This window comes from Babylonia areolata, chromosome 9 (genome assembly GCF_041734735.1).
Source record: "Babylonia areolata isolate BAREFJ2019XMU chromosome 9, ASM4173473v1, whole genome shotgun sequence".
NCBI classification, from domain to species: Eukaryota; Metazoa; Mollusca; class Gastropoda; order Neogastropoda; family Buccinidae; genus Babylonia; species Babylonia areolata.
Genome location: NC_134884.1, coordinates 23,981,220 through 24,000,545, shown reverse-complemented (window position 1 = coordinate 24,000,545; position 19,326 = coordinate 23,981,220).

Genomic DNA, 19,326 nt, shown 5'->3' with positions numbered 1-19,326 from the left:
AGGCTTTCTTCACTTTCTGTACTGTGGTGCTCAATTCAGGTTTCCTTTTCCTTCTTCATCCCTTTCCTAACCGTGTTGTTTGCCACTCTGTTCTCCTGGACTCCTGGGTCACCTTTCCCTTTCTTCAGTTCTGTCTCTTATCACACAGCTCCATGATCTCTGTTATGATCTGTGACTATTTGGGGCGCTGATGTTCTCCTAAGTTTTCACTGGAAGTCTAAACAACTGCTGAACGAGTTGACTGCAGACTCCAGGTCTATGATGTTCTCATTTAGAGTTGTCAGAGGTGCAAACTTACCTCCAATCATTGCCTGGAGCTCTTTTTTTTACTGCAGGATCCTTTAATGTTTCCAAATTGAAGCACAATATTGTAAACTTTGGCTTCTTGTATTCTTTAGGTACATTCTGAACATAATCATCACCAGAGAATGGTCAATTCCAGTACCTGTCCCAGAGAAAGTGTGAGTGTGTGCGGTGTTTACTCCTGATCGAAAGCGTTCGTGGACTAGGAAGTAATCTATCTGGTCGTGGTATTGACCATCTGGTCTGTGACAAGACAATCTTCTTGAATGGCACATGGCACAATATAAACCCATACCTTTTACTCGATGGAGTATTCAGGAGGAGTATGTCTCTACTGCTGTTCGGTTTTGCTATAATCAGGACACGTGCGCATTAATGGTTTGCTCAGCAATACATTCGATCGTGTCGAGAGTAAATAACCAGTGAAAATCGGTCCGTGTCCCATTTTCATGAGTAACATACGGTTCAAAATCTCTCCCTTAACATATTCATATTGATGTCCCATTACATGGAATAATTTTTAAGCTCCTGACAGATCTATGCATGAATGCAACACCCATACTAAGGATAAGGAGTTACTGTTTTGATTAAAAATGATGTTGTGACTGCTTTTCATCAGCGTAACAACATGGAAGGTACAAGTGCTAAGGTTTTTTGAAAACGAAATTGAAGTGTAAAAGCAAAATGACTGTGGAAACATTTACTGTTTCTGTACATTTTCTTGTGCTCTTCCTGGAAGTGCACTGTAAAAGAACTTTTTTTTCAATTTCTAAACCACACTTGATGTCGACTGACGAAATATTTCCAGAGAAAATAAAACCATTTAAGTTTAACACACACACACAAACGCGCGCGCGCGCGCGAAATTCACACAAAGACACACGGGCAATCGAGACAGGGTTATTACATCAACTGACACTGTTTAGACACGTGTTAGCCAGTTACAGCAACTCCAAAATACAAATACTGATGCCAGTGCTGTTGCTGCTGCTGTTACTACTACTGTGGCTCAACTCATATTACAACTACTTGTGATATGCTATTTCTGTTGCTGCTACCGTTATTAATACAATGGCACTGTATCCTTTGAAACCCAGTCATGCAACATAGATTGAAGTGAAGACTTGACAAGAGGAGTTTGCACTTACACTCCTTCTTTGGTTCAATACACTTACCATGTCAAGCTGATGCAAACTGGGCCTAACGGTTTGCTCTGGGAGTATGATATAAATGCCAGAAGGCTGCCTCCATAACATGATGAAGAGGCACATAGTGCTGAAAAGCCGTCGAAGTGGTAACGGCCTGCACCCCATGTACTATGGGATTCAAGCAGCTAATATCTCTCTGGGCCTGAGTGCAGGCATTTAGAGTGACCTGAGAAATCCATCGAGAAATGGTGTCACCACTACTGCCTTCTTTTTAGTTCTTATTGATCGAAATTAGAAGGTGTCTCTGAGAGAACCGTCTGCCGCGAAATCTATCTCATAGTAACTGAGACACCTGACTTGATGTAAATGCCGATCTTCATCTTTCTTGGATCCGATCTCAGGCAATGGTCTGATCCCAAAAGCAAAGAGAGAGAAGGCACCTCTGGGTCTTGTCTATTAGGTAGAAATTCCGGACGAAAACGGAGTTTGAGCCGCCCCTGTGCAAGGCCATGTCCTAAGACGATCTACTCAGATGATGCATCTGACTCACACAACGGCCAGTGGCCAGCAAAAAAAAAAGTAGTTCTGAGGATGAGCATGCCAAAGGGAATTGATCCAAAGAGCCCAAATGAAATCTAGAGGACAAGCCTCCATGGAGAGTTCTCTGAAAAGGAAGACCTCCCAGCTGCTTGATCGTGGTGCAGATAGCCCATATGTACCCTCGAACCATAAGAACAGAGATTATGCCCCGCGGCGCATTAAACAAGACAGTTAGTGCATGCTAGAAGAGCTAATTTGTGTTCCAAACACCACTCCTGCCATTTGCGCTGGGGAAAGTCACACGACTTAGTCCACGACCTCCTGGAACCAGAAACTAAAGACTTAAGATCTGAGGAGGTACCTCCAACGGAAAAGGTTGTTAAAAAGCTTCAAATCTGAATGAGGCAAATCAGGCCACACAGCAGCCACGTGTGCAGGTGAAGCAGCTGAGGGTTCGAATGCGGGATCCCTGAAAAGGGCGGTCTTAGCAGATATAATCTTTCCTTTAGTTTCAGAGGAGGCACATAGGTGAGAGCCAGTAGGTCTGGGTACCAAGGCTGGGCCGACTACAAAAGCGCAATCAGAATGAGCAATGGACATTCCATATTAGCTTTCCGAACCACTTTGAACAGGATCGGAAAGGGAGGTAAAGGGCAAGCCGTCAAACCAAGAACCCAGAGATTCCAGGTTTGGGTTTCCGAGTTCAGCTATCGGACGGTGGAGTGCATGGCATAATGACCAATCCAGGTCAGATCCCACGATTAGAGCCCGAAATGAGAAAGGACAGTGAGGTAAGCTGAAAGGAGCACGAAGAATAAAAGTAAAGATTCGGAGATTAAAAAACCCTAAACAAACGATCAAACAATGTAAAAGACGTCAGTACTGAAACACTCGTCGTCACAGAAAGCTGCATAAAACCAAGTATGCAAAACATAGCTTTTCAAATGCTAAAGAAAGGTTGTGGCAATACAAAGCAGAAAACTGATAGACATCCAGTCGTCCACTGGTCAGTCAATGGCTGTGACGTGTGTTACTAGTAATCAGACTGCTGATAGCAGCACGGGATAACTTGTGTACATGATGTGAACCGATTGCAGTTCAGTTGATCATATTGTCAGCTGAGAATCAGAGAGCACACAGTAAAGACGTAGAAGCATACGGTCTGTCCTGAGTGTCGACTTTAGAAAGAACGAAACATGGTGTCAGAATTGTGGAAAGTAGAACTTTGAACAGAAAAGAAATCTTGACACAGAACGAAGAAAAATGATGTTCAGCCATGGAGGATGAACACAGAGAGGAGCAAATCGACGACGTGCGAACATTCCTCTACCCCCTAAACTTGATGTGAAGGGAAACCTGCAGAGCAACTGGAGAAAATTCAAGAGGCTTTGGGACAGCTGTGAAAATGTCACAAATCAGACGGAGGAAGATCCAACGTACAAGACAGCAGTGTTTCTGTCATGTATTGGCCTTGATGCTTTGGACATTTACGAAGGTTTGTCATTCGCAAATGATGCGGAAAGAAATAATTTGGACATTGTTCTCGAGAAATTGGAAGAATACTGTGTGGGCTCTACAAACGAGACTTATGAAGCATTCAAGTTCAACTGCCGACACCAGGCAGCAGGAGAGTCCATTGAAGAATATGTGGCAGACCTGAGAAGACTGATCAAGACCTGCAACTACAGCCCACTAGAAGGTAGACTGCTGAGAGACCAAATATATTGTGCTGGGTGTACATGATGAGACTTTGAGATCAAAACTCCTGGAAGTCCGACAACTGACGCTGACAGGATGCATTTGATATATACAGAGCACACGAAACAAGTAAAAAAAAACAACAACAAACGATGCAGATGAAGTGGAAGACACAGGAAGCACAGGAAGTCCAAGCTTTTCGACAAAAGAAATCAGCAAAGCCTTACATGAAAGGAAACAGACCAGAGACTGGAACGAACTGTAGATATTGTGGTGGAAGGCACCCAAGAGCAATACAAAAATGTCCAGCTTTTGGGAAGAGATGCAAAGCTTGTGGAGCAAACAACCACTTTGCTTCATGCTGCAAAACGCCAAAACATTTCCAGAAGAAGACACAAATACGGCACTTTGAAGAAAAGGAGACAGACACAGAAAGTGAGGATGAAATTCTCAAGATTGATGACAACACAAGCAAAAAGGAGAGAAACATATGGGCAAGAATGCTGATTAATGAAATGCCAATAAGATTTCTTCTTGACACAGGAGCAACAACAAACGTTATGTCTGCGAGCCTGTACAGAGAAGTCACGGGAGATGAACGATGTTCTAACCTGCAAGACACAAAGAAAAAACTGGTGATGTTCAACGGAACTGAAATGAAGCCTGTCGGTGAGATAGTACTTCGAGTGAAGAACCCCAAGAACGGAAAGAAGTACAAGGTGAACTTTGTGATCACAGAAACAGACTGTAAACCGGTACTGGGACTGAAAGCAGTACAGGGCACGCAGCTGCTGACGATCAATGAAGAGAACATCACAACAATAGCAGCAGAACAGAAAGTACAGAAAACACAGGAGGCAAGTGCAGAGGACATAATTAAAACATACACAGACGTCTTTAAAGGAGAAGGAAAGCTGGTAGGAAAACTACACCTTGAAAGTGATCCCAGCATTGCGCCAGTGAAGATGCCTTGTAGAAAATGGCCAATAGCAGTACAGGATAAAGTGAAGAATGAACTGGAAAGGTTGGAGAAACTGAACGTTGTCACCAAAGTAGACACCCCTATTGAGTGGATCAGTAGCCTCGTCGTGGCAACGAAAAGTAATGGGAAGGTCAGACTCTGCATAGATCCTAAGCCGTTGAACAAGGCCCTGAGGAGAAACGAGTACCCCATCCCAACCGTTGATGATGTACTGCCACTGCTCCAAGATGCAAAGTACTTTACACACCTGGATGCCAGAAACGGGTTTTGGCATGTTGAACTGAATGAGCAAAGCAGCTACCTAACAACATTCGAAACACCTTTCGGCAAGTACCGATGGAAAAGAATGCCCTTTGGAATTCCACCTGCCCCAGAAGAATTCCAGAGGAGGATGGACTCAGCTCTGGCAGGATTGCCAGGCGTGGTGGTGGTCCATGACGACATTTTCATCTTTGGCAAAGGGGCAACAGATGAAACAGGAGGGAAAGACCATGATGTCAACTTAAACCTCTTCCTACAACGATGCCAAGATACTGGACTGAAGCTCAACATGGAAAAGATCGAACTGAAGCAAAAAGAAATCTCATAACTGGGACATATCTTCTCAAGAGAAGGCTTAAAAACCGATCTGAAGAAACTGGATGCAGTTCAACAACTCCCAGTCCCAGAAGACAAAGCAGCAGTACAAAGACTACTTGGCGTGGTTGGTTACCTTCAGAAATTCGCGCCAAATCTGTCTGAAGCAGCAGCACCACTCAGAGAACTGGTGAAGAAGGACGTCCACTTCAGATGGGATAAGGATGTCCACAGAGAATCCCTGAAGAAAGTGAAGAAAATTCTTTCTGAGCCGCCTGTACTTCGCTACTTTGACTCTTCAGGAAAGTGCACAACTACACTTCAGTGTGATGCTTCACAGTGTGGACTAGGAGCGTGTCTCATGCAGGATGGTCAACCTGTCCAGTACGCATCACGAGCACTGACCGAGACAGAGAAGAGCTATGCCCACATCGAGAAGGAGATGTTGTCAATGCTCTTCGGTCTGGAAAGATTTGAGAGATATGTCTATGGAAGAGACATCCTGGGTGAAACAGACCACAAACCACTAGAAACGATTCACAAGAAAAGCCTACTCTCAGCACCAAAGAGGATCCAAAGGATGCTACTCCGAACTCAGAAGTTCAACGTGGAGCTGAGATGTACCTGGCTTACACCATTAGCACAGTAGTCAGTGGGAAGGCAGAACAGCAAGTCACCCACAAAGAAGCAATATTCTACACAGAACTGGAGAACACAGATTCATACCAAGAACTGGCCATTAGCCAACAGAGACTCACCAGTCTGCAGCAAGCAACCGAAGAAGACGCAACCATGAGAACTCTCAAAGCTGTCATCGTACAAGGGTGGCCAGAGGAAAAACGGCAACTTTCACAGCAACTACAGGACTACTTTCCTTTCAGGGAAGAACTTTCTGTCCAGAATGGTCTTGTCTTCAAAAACCACAGAGTGGTGGTTCCAGAAACAGAAAGAGCCGACATCCTGGAGAAATCCATGAAAGCCACTCAGGAATCCAGAGCTGCGTAAGAAGAGCACGTGAGGTAGTCTTCTGGCCCAGGGTGAACTTGGACATTGAAGACTTTGTCAAGAAATGCAGCACCTGCAAAACATTCCAACGTGGTCAGCAGAAAGAGCCGCTCATCAGCACAGAGATCCCTGACCTGCCCTGGCAGCATATCGCCTGTGATGTCTTCAAACACAATGGCCACGAGTACCTGGTCACAGTGGATCACTACTCAGATTTCTTCGAGCTTGATCGCCTGCAAACAAGAGAATCCAAGGAAGTCATCACCTGCTTGAAGAGACACATAGCAAGACATGGAATCCCAGAACGACTGACAACAGACTGTGGAACTCAGTTTACATCCACCCAGTTTGGAAAGTTCAGCAAAACATACGGATTTGACCATGTCACAAGTTCCCCACATTACCCACAGTCCAACGGGAAAGCAGAGAGTGCAGTGAAAGCAGCGAAGATGTGCATGAAGAAGGCAGAACACAACCATCAAGATCCATTCCTAGCTCTGTTGGAGTTACGAAACATCCCTACTGACACTATGAACTCAGCTCAGGTTCCAATTTCAAAGAAACTACTCAAACCTGCAGTTGTATCAGCCGAGAAAGAGCTTGAAAAAAGAAAGCTGAAACAAGCACACTGTCACAACAAAAGCGCAGTGGAACTGACTGAACTAATTCCGGGACAGATAGTGAAGTTCCAGCCTCCAGGATCTAAAAAGTGGATCAGCGCCAAAGTAGACCGTCAAGTGAACATCCGGTCATACAATATCCGTATAGAGGATGGACGTCAGTACCGAAGGAACCGTCGACAGCTACGGGACACACCAGAAACGGAGCTACCACATGCAGTCAACACCGAAGGATTGGGAAGACAGATTTCCGAACAGCAACAGCAAATCTTTTCCGGTAACCAACAGCAAAAGACGCCGGAAAACCAAGGAAAGAGGAGGAAGAAGGATGAAAGAAAAAGTTCACAGGCAGAACAGACAGATGTCAGAACTTCAGCACAACTATCCGAGCACAGTGCTTCAGACCAACCAACAGCCACCAACCAGTCTGAGACAATCAGCACCAGAAATAACCGCAAAACTGACTCAGACAGAACAACCCACCAAACCAGTTAGTCCTTACCGAACAAGATCTGGCAGACAAAGCAAGAAGCCAGATTTCCTGAAGTATGAATCGAAATGAACACTGTCTTTTTTCTAAACATAAAAACGGAAATAGCACTATGGCACATGGAAATGATTATGAAGATGGACTGTAAAAGGATCAAGAATAAATGTAACTTAAAGAATTAGTCAGGGGGAAGGACAGAATGATTAGTGATTTACCTTAAGACAGGTCGGGAAAAGACATTCATTTTGAAGGACTGAAAGTTTAAAATATTAAAAAAAAGAAAGTTTTTTTTTATTTGCTTTCCTAAAGAAAGGGAGATGTGACGTGTATTAGTAGTAATCAGACTGCTGATAGCAGCACGGGATAACTGTGTACATGATGTGAACCGATTGCAGTTCAGTTGATCGTATTGTCAGCTGAGAATCAGACAGCACACAGTAAAGACGTAGAAGCATACGGTCTGTCCTGAGTGTCGACTTTAGAAAGAACGAAACAATGGCTATTCAGCGATTAAGGCTCGGAATTGCTGCTGCTGATTGGCCGAGTGTCAGACTAAGGGGCTTGGCAGAGGTGTCTTTTGAGATACTGAGTAAACAGCGGTATCTGGCAAACGCAGAGCAAATTGATTGGTCCCAGTATGCATCAGTTTGACATGGTGGGGTACATGACACCAAAGCCTCACTTTATGCTGGGGAGACAGAAGGATCATGGAGTGGGCTTTGCGATCACTCTTTTTGATGGACCCCAGCGGGTGATTGAATTCCTGGAGCCGGCCCAGTGGAGAGGTCAGGCTTCGCTCATCCGTGTGGTACACCATCTGCTTCAGGCTGCAAGAACAAGGCAGGCAGGAGGGGGTCAGCGGCCGACACAGAGATAGGATGTATGGAGAGGTACACAACAATCAACACGTTCTGGTTCTCTCGTTTTTACTGTTCTCATATCAAGGGACGTTTGTTTGAAATACCCTCCTCCCTCAACCACCCGCACCCCGCCTCGCACCCCCCAAGCCACTCCCCCCCAACCCTCCCTCGCCCCCCAAAAAATCACAAACACGAATGCTTTCCCGCGGCGATATAAAAGAATATGTCCAGTTCCAGGAAAATCCAGCCGAAGAAATGACGACTAAGTTTCAGCCAGGACGTCTGACAACAGCAGAGGAACTTAAGATGAGGCAGTTCTGAACCAGCAGTGCACCTGACTACTGAAAGAAGAAGACATGAAGAGGCAACCTTTAAACGGAAAATGATGTCGATGATGAAAAGAAGATCGTGCACTGTCGAACTCCAACACAAAGCAGACAGCAACACCGTGGTATTGTCACTCTGGGTTGGGGTGACCTTTCAGTGCTGCACTGAGTTTCTAAACCGTGTGGCACTGACGTAAATCCAAACATGAACCCGGGGGGGGGGGGGGGGGGGGGGGAGGGGGGAGACAAACATCATCCAGAAAAAAAGAAAAGAAAAAAGTAACCAATAGAAAACAAAGACCCCGGCCTTTTAATTTCTGACCTCTATAAAAGATCCATTTCATATCACAACCGCTCACTGTACCAAATCTAAAGACGATTGGATGGAAGATCTGAGCTCATGTGATCAGATGATGTTCTCGATTTTTCATCATTATTTACCATATTATTAATATCTACTCTGCCACTGGCGATGGCTCAGGAAAATGTCGCGTACACTCACCCACTCACTCTCTCTCTCTCTTACACACACACTCACAAAACCGATACAGTTTTTTTCTTCTTTAATTTCTTTGCTTTTTCCAAAGCACAATTCATTAGACAATATAAATTCACCTTACAAAGTCAGTCAAATCATACTGCTTTTAGAAACGCATGCTTAATTTCAACATCAGTCAAAGTAGCTGTCCCGTGCGAACAACGCACAGTCGCTTCAGCCACATAGTGGACTGAAACATCTATCATCGACGCGGTCATAATACCAAGCACCTGCACACGCAATCAGACGAATGCATTCATTCACACACACACACACACACACACACACACACACGCTCGCACAAACACACGCACACGTAGACTCACATTCACAGACACACCAACACCCCCACACACAAATAGATAGATAGGTAGATACTCACATTGACGTGCGTGCGTGCGCGCGCATACACACACACACACACACATACACACACGCACACATACATATACAATACATCAATACACGTACATGATAAAACATATACATACATATATAAACGCAAATATATGCATTCACATACACTCACAATGTAGTTTCATGCAGAAAATATAATGAATTTACTCTTTTTTTTTAAAAAACAAAAAAACAAAAAAAACCCAACAACACACAAACATAATATATGTTCATCAACTTTGAAAAGAACAAATTCAAATTCACTGTAAAACATCTCGATAAAAACAGATATTGTGGGAAAGAGGTGGCTCGGTTGTTATAACTGGAACTTTCCGAACTTTTTTAAAAGACGCAAAACCATTTCGGGACATGAACTCTCTAACTCTTGAAACTCATGCATATCTACCAACCAAATCTAGCGACATCAACATTTCATAAGCTCTTACTGGAGATCTACTTGTGTCCATACGTGATATTTTTAGCCAATTCCTTGTGCAACGTATAGACGAATTTATATGAATAGGGTGACGTTTCGTTTCTCCGTAAACTAAATCATTGGGAGTATTCATGTGGACCCCTAAGAATTTTTTCTGTGCATATAAATGAACCTTTTCAATATGTGTTGCTGCTTTATCCATTCCCCACAACTCAGCTCCATACAAAGCAGTAGGCTGAATCTGTGTATGAAATATCTTTTAAAACACTTGTATTGAGGTTTTTTTTAAGTATGTTTGATTTACACATAATGTGCAACAAAGCATTTCCCCAATTTGCAAGGTCTTCACAAGCAACTGCAAAACTGAGCCGAGCAGAAAATTATATAGGAAGAAATTCGTATCAAACAACAATCATAATTTTTTCACCACTGAGGAACCACATATTTCTAACTGCAAAATCGCCACCTCTTCTAAGTATAACAATATTGCCCTTATTCATGTTGACTCTAAGCTTTAGCCTAGCCACTGCATTGTAGATTTTGTTTAACTGTGTTTGGAGACCAACTGGCATCTTAGACCACAAAATGATGTCATCTGCCATTAACAAAATAAATAATTCACTAAAATCAGGAGGTTAAGTCGCACCGTGTAGACCATTCTCAATTATTTCTAGTGCTGGTTTATTGATGAAAAAAAACCCCGTAGAACAGCACTACACGCATCTCCTTGTTTAACACCTTTTGTACACATGATATTAATGAAGCTAGTATAACATCTTACTTTAGCGTTAACATTACTCCAAATACACTTAATACATCTACTTATAATTTGCCCCAGATCCCGTTCTTTTGAAGCACTGGCCAAAGCAGAGGTCTTGATACAGAGTCGAAAGCCTTTTCGAAATCAACAGTACTATATACAGTTTATGATTCAAGGAGAACTGTTTTCGAATTATTGTTAAAAGTGTAAACATTTGGTCAATAGTAGAATAGCCTTTTCAAAACCTAGCCTGGTGTTCACCAGTAATGCTGTTTTTGCTGAACAACCAATAAGTGAACTGTTCACTTTGCTATTAATATCACACAAATAGATTCCACTGTAATTGACCGGGCCATTAATATCTACCATCTAAAATCTAAACAGTGCATTAAAGATCCTACGAAAGTAACTACAATATCACCACCATATTTCATTGATTTTCTTTGATTCCACCAGGTCCACGAGACTTTCAATCTGTTTCTAAGTTTCTGTATTGCAAACAAAATCTCTTCTTTGGATATTGGTATCATCGTCATCGTCATCATCGCCATCACCACTACCACCACCATCCTCATAATCAATAACAGATTCTTCAATATTACCATCAGTATTTTCTTCTTATTAAGTATCGTTTTCTATTAGCTCTTTGAAATGATCATACCAGTCATTATCAGTATAGGTCATTCAGGGTTAAAAAGAAAGAAAATTATTTTCAAGTAGACACAGTCATGAAGCGTGGCAGAGGTTAATTCACACTTACAACACGAGTATCAGAAAGGAATGCTGCGGTGCAAATTGAAAGCCAACTTCAGCGTGTACGCTCTGGGCGCAATTAAAAAAACTCTGTACATAAAGCGAGAAAGCTTTAACACAGTCTCGTCGTCATCAGCTCCCATCAGCGCAGGCAAATTATGAGTCTCGGACTCAAACGGAAAGAAGTCGTTTCGTAAAGCTACATGAGCTGAACAGTCAAACAAAACATGGTTTCCATTTTCGATTTCAAGCTTACACATTGGGCATAGCACATGCTGAGGGGATAAATCTGCACAGAGAGAGAGAGAGAGAGAGAGAGAGAGAGAGAGCACTGAAAGGTTTAATGTCATTAGCATTTCAGCTCTAGTTGGAGTAGGGGGGCGGGGATGAGGGGGGCGGGGGCGTACAATTGAGAGACAGACAGACATACAGACAGACAAAAAGAGTGAGAGAGGAAGACAGGGGTAGACAGACAGATAGAGAAAAACATGTATCCTCACTTCAGTTTCTTTTGTTTCCCGGATCCCTTCCTGCCGCCGACTCCATCCTGGGGCATCCCATCCCTGGAGAAGGGGTAGGTGCGGGTCGGTTTGGGGGACACACAGGTGTGTATCAGCTTCGCGGGCTTTAGCTTTCTGTGGACAGTGCCAGACATCGCATACGTCAATCTGATACCTATCATTGATGCACTCTCTCTCTCTCTCTCTCTCCACCCCCTTCTCTCTCTCTCTCTCTCTCTCTCTCGTCGGCAGATTTCAGAGCTGTCTGTCTGTCTGTCTTTCCCTCTGCTTCTATCTACCACCAACCAAGCACCGAAACACATACCCACTCTCCGTCCCCCGCAACCCCCAACCATGGTGTCTGTCTTTCTGTCACCACCGAAGTACCAACCTTCCCACCCCATCCCAATCTGCAATGGACTGACCTTTTCCTGGTGTCTGTTTCTCAGTTTCTGTCCACGCACCCCCACTCTCCGGCCCCTCCCCTCCACCATCCCCCCACCCTACAAAAAAAAAAGAAAAAGTAGCGGACTCACCTTTTCCTGGTGTCTTTCTACCACCATCCAAGTACCAACCTTCCCACCCCATCCCACTCTGCAGTGGACTGACCTTTTCCTGGTGTACAATCTCTCTGTGTCCCATCTGTCTGTCTCTCAGTTTCTGTCCACCACACCAAAGCACCAACCCTCCCCCCACCTGCAGTGGACTGATCTTTTCCTGGTGTAAATGCTCTCCGAGTCTCTCGATTTATCAGTATCTAACCACCACCACTCAAGCACCAACACACACCCCTACCCCGCCCCCACCCCTTGCAATGGACTGAACTTTTCTTGCTGGACATGCTCTGTTGTGTCCATCTGTCTGTCTATCAGTCTCTGTTTCTCTCCACCACCACTATCTTGTGTCCATCAGTCTGTCTATCAGTTTCTCTGTTCCACTCCGGTTGTTGTTGTGAGAAGGTGGTCGCACTTTCAGCTTTCTAAAATGTGAAGAATCATTGTGCTTACAGACGTTGTGTGACTGTGAACATTTGCAAGATGTGTCAATGACCAGTAAGTCCGATGGCGTAATTAGTTTTCTTCGATCGGAAGTTAATCTTGCGTTGACTGCTAAAACATTTACTCCATCATTAAGAAGGACCGAAAATTGAGCACGGTTCTGAATTCACTGGGGTAAAAAGAGGCGAGCAGCACGTGTGATAAAGCTTCTGGACACGGCGGCGGCGACGACGACTTTTGGTCAGCGTAAGAGTGCACGTGTACCGAAGTTGACGGTGGCCGTTGATTTGTTGTAAAGTCCGTGCAATGTCCACAGGAGGTGCTGAACGGAAATAAGCTGATCGTGAAGGAACGTACGTGTCGTTATGTGTAAAATGACATCGCCACTTGAAATGTGCTTTGCAATGCTGTAATGGATAAACAAGGACCGGCACTGTGACAAACTGCCATGTGAGTAGTGTGTGTTGTGTAATTCTGTTTCAACTATTCGGTTATGGCTGAAGACATGTCTGATGATGAGAAAACTACAGGTAAAAAAAAACTTTAGACAACTCTTGATAATATTCAAAAACGTTTTGTTTGTGATAACGAAGAACTGACATTGTGGCGTAACTGTCTTAAGAAATATCTTTCCAGTTTGAAGACTATGATCATGATGTTGTTTTTTGTTGTTTTCTCGCTGTTTGTTTCGATGTTTGCTCGCCAGGAGGCCACACACCAGAGGAGACCCTGCACTGTTGCTGAGTCACTTCGGTGGTGTTCAGTGGTGCCTGTTTTGATTTAACGTACTGAGGACACCACCTACTAAGCCCCCTACTAACGACAATAATGGCTTAGTCGCGGAGCCAGAGTGAGTGAGTGTCCCTACCAGAGTGGAGACCGCCACCACGTCCCTCCTCGTACTTTACACTTCCTGTCATAATTGTATCCCGGCGTCAACCAGGCCCGATAGATACAGACACTAGCAGTGTTGGTCAGGTAATTTGAGCAACACACCCAAAGACGCATCCGTGAAGTGGATTATACTCGATTTTGTGGCCCCAGTCTCCCCATTTAAGCCCACAGCACACTCAACTCTGGGTAGGAGCCGAAAAACCCTCCTCCGCTGGGATTCTAACCCGCGTCCTCCCAGCCGTTAGCCCTCGACGCTAACCACTTCGCCACGGCGGCTGGTTTGGTTTTATTTTGTCTCCATCTATTCATAGAAAATGTTCACATTCATCAAGAGTCGCCAAATCTGTTCTCCGCATCTGTTACAAAGACACAAAATGTGTTACTATAATTCTGTATTTCACGCAACAATCTGGAAGAACCTTGCTGTGTCAAGGAGTCAATTGTCCAGACCTGGACACTGAAGAATGTGAGGTGCTAAAAAGAATTATTTACAATTTTATGTATGGAAACGATGTTGAAAAAATGACTAAATCACATAAACATTCCAATAACTTTTATCACCTCTCTCTCAACGTCACCAATGCTAGTACCCCCCAGAAACAGACTGGAATGCTGACTGTTGGGACGGATTCTGGTTCTTCATCTACGGAACAGGCACCGGACAATGTGGTTATCCCCCACAGTTGTGGTGATAGCAACACACCACCCACCAACAAGAAGACCACCCCCATCAGCAAGAGGACCAGAAATCAGTGTCGACAATCTCTGTATCATGGACAGAAAGCCCGGTCAGCCTCCAGCCCGCTGCCTGAACTCAACAGAAGAGTTCTTCACCTGGAACAGACAGTGAACTCTTGGTGCCACGTGGAGGAGACAATCCAAGCCACCATTACTTCCATGGTGGATGATGTAAAAACGGCTGCAAAAAATGTACTTCGCACGCATATTGCTGACAAGTTTAGTATTCTTAGCATTAAAATAGAAAGCTTACAAGCTGCTGTAGAAACAATTGAAGCAAAAAACAAATAACTTTTAAAAGAAAACCAATCACTTAAGTCTCAGTTAGGGTCCCTCCAATTCGAAATTACAAAAAACAAAATACCCTTCAGAAAAAATATCAGTCGACATGCAAACATTTCAACAGCCTTGCCATGACAACAAGGCAACCGTGTCCCAAAATGTTGATAGCAGCGCACAAACAGCTGATGATTTGATTTGTAAAATAAATTGGACTCCAGTACTTCTGAAGATCGTACCCAGCTCGACAGAAATAAACTACTGTCACCCACTGATAATCTAACAAGGAAGATACAGCTGCAAATTTGAATCCAGTTTCCATTAACTCACCAGAGTCAGGCAAAATCCAAGACAGTGACATGACACTTTATTCTGTTTCAACTTCAAATGGTTTTGCTATTTTGCCAGGGACATGTAACACTCAAATTCCCAAAGTAGAACGCTTGTCAGAGAATAAATCTGAATCATGACAATCAAAAGAAATCTTTCAGTTCCGTCTTCAAACCAACCCCACAAGAAACTTTAAACCAAGTGTTATTCCTGAAAGAGCAACAATGTTGCTCATCGGAGACTCTGTTGTACGTTTTGTGAATCTAAAAGACATGCTCCGTTTGGAGAAGTCATGTTCAAACTGTGTGCCAGGGATGACCGTAGAAGACCTACAAAACTGGCTCCTCTCGGTGCCAGTCTCATCTACCTTAAAAGATGTCATAATCCACGTAGGCATTAACTCCAGTCCGTCTGGCCTAGTATCCTATAATTCTTGGAATGAACTCATAACCCTCTGCCTTAAAACTTTCCCTCATGCAAGAGTGGCATTTAGTTCCATTCTGGTCTCTCCCGTCTTCCCCCCGCATCTGCTGCACCCAGTCAGGCCCGCCACAAAGGGCACGTGTATGACCAGCAGATTCCCCCTTCTTTCACATCATCAGATCAGTTTCCCCCACTGACTAATAACCTCAGTACACGTCCTAGAGAGGTCCCGTTCCTTGCTCCACCTAGCTATCCCCATTAATTCCAAAACGACCACCCCCCTCAACAGAACATGTATCATTTTAATGGAAACAAGCTCAGAGCAAATCTCCCTCCTGTGTCACAGATACCTCAGTAAAACAATGGGGCATCATATTTGATATTTAAACGTACTAAACACTACAATGTTTTGAACAAGATGTACGTATATGTATATCGATTTGCTTCCAGGTACACCTGAGCGCCGTGAATGTATGTGTATGCGTGTCTGCGCGCGCGCGCGCGTGTGTGTGTGAAAGTATGTGTGTTCATGGCGTACATGTGTAGGCGCACTCTTGAATGTTGAGTGATATTCTTTATGATAGCAACCTCTGTTTGATAATTAAAACTGGCATGTAACCAACTGTATGACTGCGTGCATGCCTGCTGGTTTGGGGTTTTTGTTGTTGTTGTTGTTGTTATTTTCATGAATGTGAGACAACGTTGGCTTGTGTCATGTGTGCTGGTCCAGCACAATAAAAGTGTTCTATTACTTACTGAAGTGGGTTTTTTTTCGCTGACATCACTTCACTGGTCCATTGCTAACCGGGGTTACTGATGTTATTGTTGTTGTACCTCCATAGTTGTTTGATTAATAAGACTTTTTTTTTTCTTCCGCTTGTACGAACATCTTTTCCTTTTTTCCCCTTAAATTTTCCCTTTGAAAATTTTCTACCGTTATTTGATACTATTTTCACTTGTGGTGTTCTTTCTTTATTCCCCAATCATTTTGCGCTGAACATAATATTGTATTGTTGTCTTCTTCTTTTCAGCCTTTTTATCATCATCTTCTTTTTCTCCTCATCCTCTCCTATTCCATCAGCGGTGTTGCTGCAATTCCTTGTTCTTACGGATTGATGAACCGCTCTTCTGTTCTCAATGCACTTGAGCCTCGGTTGAATTCAATGCGCACTCTGGTAATATTTTGTATTACTAATGATATAATTTGGTAGTTTCTAAATATAACTTTGAAAACTGGTATTTTATTTTTGGTATATATTACAGTGTTTTAATTTTTGGGTGTTTTTTTTTTCTGAATTGGACTCTGTCCTTTTAAGTGCCCACATCACTTCATTTGTAACCTATAATACTAATTTAATCTTAATATTGTGCACGCGTGTATTTGAATGTGTGTGTAATTGCTTAATTGTATGCAACTGTTAAAACACCTTGTGATTTTCGTCAAACAACCTCTACCTTTTTTTTAATTTTTTATCTGAAGCCGGAACCTGGAGTGTTTAGTTTTGTTTGCATCACCACTTATGAATATGCATACACTCTGTACTTGGCCTTCTAAAGAAGGACTGCACATAGATTATTTGAATATCAATCACGCATTAAATAAATTGAATGATATATCATTAATATTAGAAAATTCCGGAAATCCTTTTCATTTGTTTTGTTTCTCAGAATCACGTTTATCTGAGCGCATATGTGACTCTCATGTAACTATCCCAGGTTATAAGATACTCCGCCTTGATCCAAAATTTTGAAAGGAAACAGGTCTGTTAGTGTATTACAGTCGAGCAATCACATCAAAGCGAAAAATCAGTTTAGATCGGTTCAACATTGAATCTATATGGTTAGAAATTAAAATAAAACATGTAAGTCCGCTACTTATTGGATTTATTTACAGAAACACGACTGAAAGATTTAATTGGTTTGATGATTTTATTTCAATGATGGATGCTGCCACGCTCTAAGATAAAGAAATTATTATCATCGATAAAGCAACACGAGTAACCCCTAGTTCCAGTACCCTCATTGATCACATTTATGTTTCATGTAAACAGAATATTGTAGAAATATGTTCTCCAGTCACTGGATGTAGCGATCACTCACCCGTTTGCATCACTTGGAAAAGAAAAGGTATTAAAATTCCAAAAGCAAATAACAAAACCACTGAATATAGATGTTTCATCAATTCTAACACAGATTTTGTGTGTGTGTGTGTGTGTGTGTGTGTGTGTGTGTGTGTGTGTGCATGATTTACTTTCCTCTCCACTTTCTCATGTCTATCAATACACCGATCCTGAAAAACTTTAGATTTCTGGATAAGAACCTTTAGTAATATTTATAAGTAAGTATCCATTATTATTATTATTGTTACCAACAATAACAGTTTCTTACGTACATTTATAATCTCTGCATTGATTAAAACTATTTTCCTGTATGTTTCAAACAAGCTAAAGTTTTTCCACTCTTCAAATCAGGTGATCCTTCTGATCCTTCTAACTACAGGCCTATATCTATATTATCGGTTCTTTCAAAACCACCTGAAAAGCATATCCAAAAACATATACTGTGTCACTTAAATATCAATTGATTCAACCAATACAGTCAGGTTTTAGGAAAAACATTCTTGTCATACTGCTCTGACACAAATGATAGATAAATGGCTCTTAAATATAAATGATAGTAAATTTACAGGTGTTGCCTTAGTTGATTTTGCTAAAGCATTTGACGTAAGAAATCACTCTCTTCTCCTTAAGAAACTTGCTTGTTATGGCTTACCTAAAAATATTTTACAATTCATCTCTTCATTCTAATCAGATCGAAAATAACTGGTTTGTATTAAGTCTTCCAAATCAACATTTCATGGAATAAGGTATGGTGTACCACAAGGATCGATTCTTGGCCCCCTTCTTTTCTCCTTATACATTAATGATTTACCTCTTTACATCAAATCGGATTGTGAATTGTTTGCCGATGACAACTCCATCCACTCCGACCATACACGAATTAAAGTTCTGACATCCAACTTACAAGACAGTGTGAACAGATTAGTAAGGTGGACAGAACATAACCATACATCTCTCAGTGCTAAAAAAACTAAATGCATGTCTGCAACAACTCGACAGAAACGCCAGATAATGCCAACAAATTTGTTCAAGATTTCCATTTCCAATGTTAAGTCTGAAGAAGTCAAATCACGATGATAATTTATCATGGTCCGAACATATTACTTACCTGCGTAAAAGATTGTCTCAAAAAGTATTCCAGTTATCAAAAATAAAACACTTTCTAAATACACATGCCCGAAAACAAGTCTTTAATGTTCACATACAGTCAATAATAGATTATGCTTCTACGTTGTGGGATTCTGCTAACGCAAATACAATCAAACCTTTTGTTAGATTTTACAAACGTGCTTTGAAATTAGTTTTATTAAAGTCACGTTCATTAACTCCCAATGATTATAGGTCACTTGATATCCTCCCACTGAAGCTAAAACTAGAATATAATAAGGCTGTTTTATGCACAAATTAGTAAGCGGCTACGCACCTCCTTCAATTTTAAATAACTTTTCAGTAACTAACATAAGACATGTATACACAAGTTCTATATACCTCGTCCAGATCTTGATCTTTTTAAATCCAGTCTCACATGCAGCGGGGGAATTTACTGAATTAATTTACCATCACATTTTTTTTTTAAATATAACGAACCACAACTTTAAGCAGAATCTAAAAAT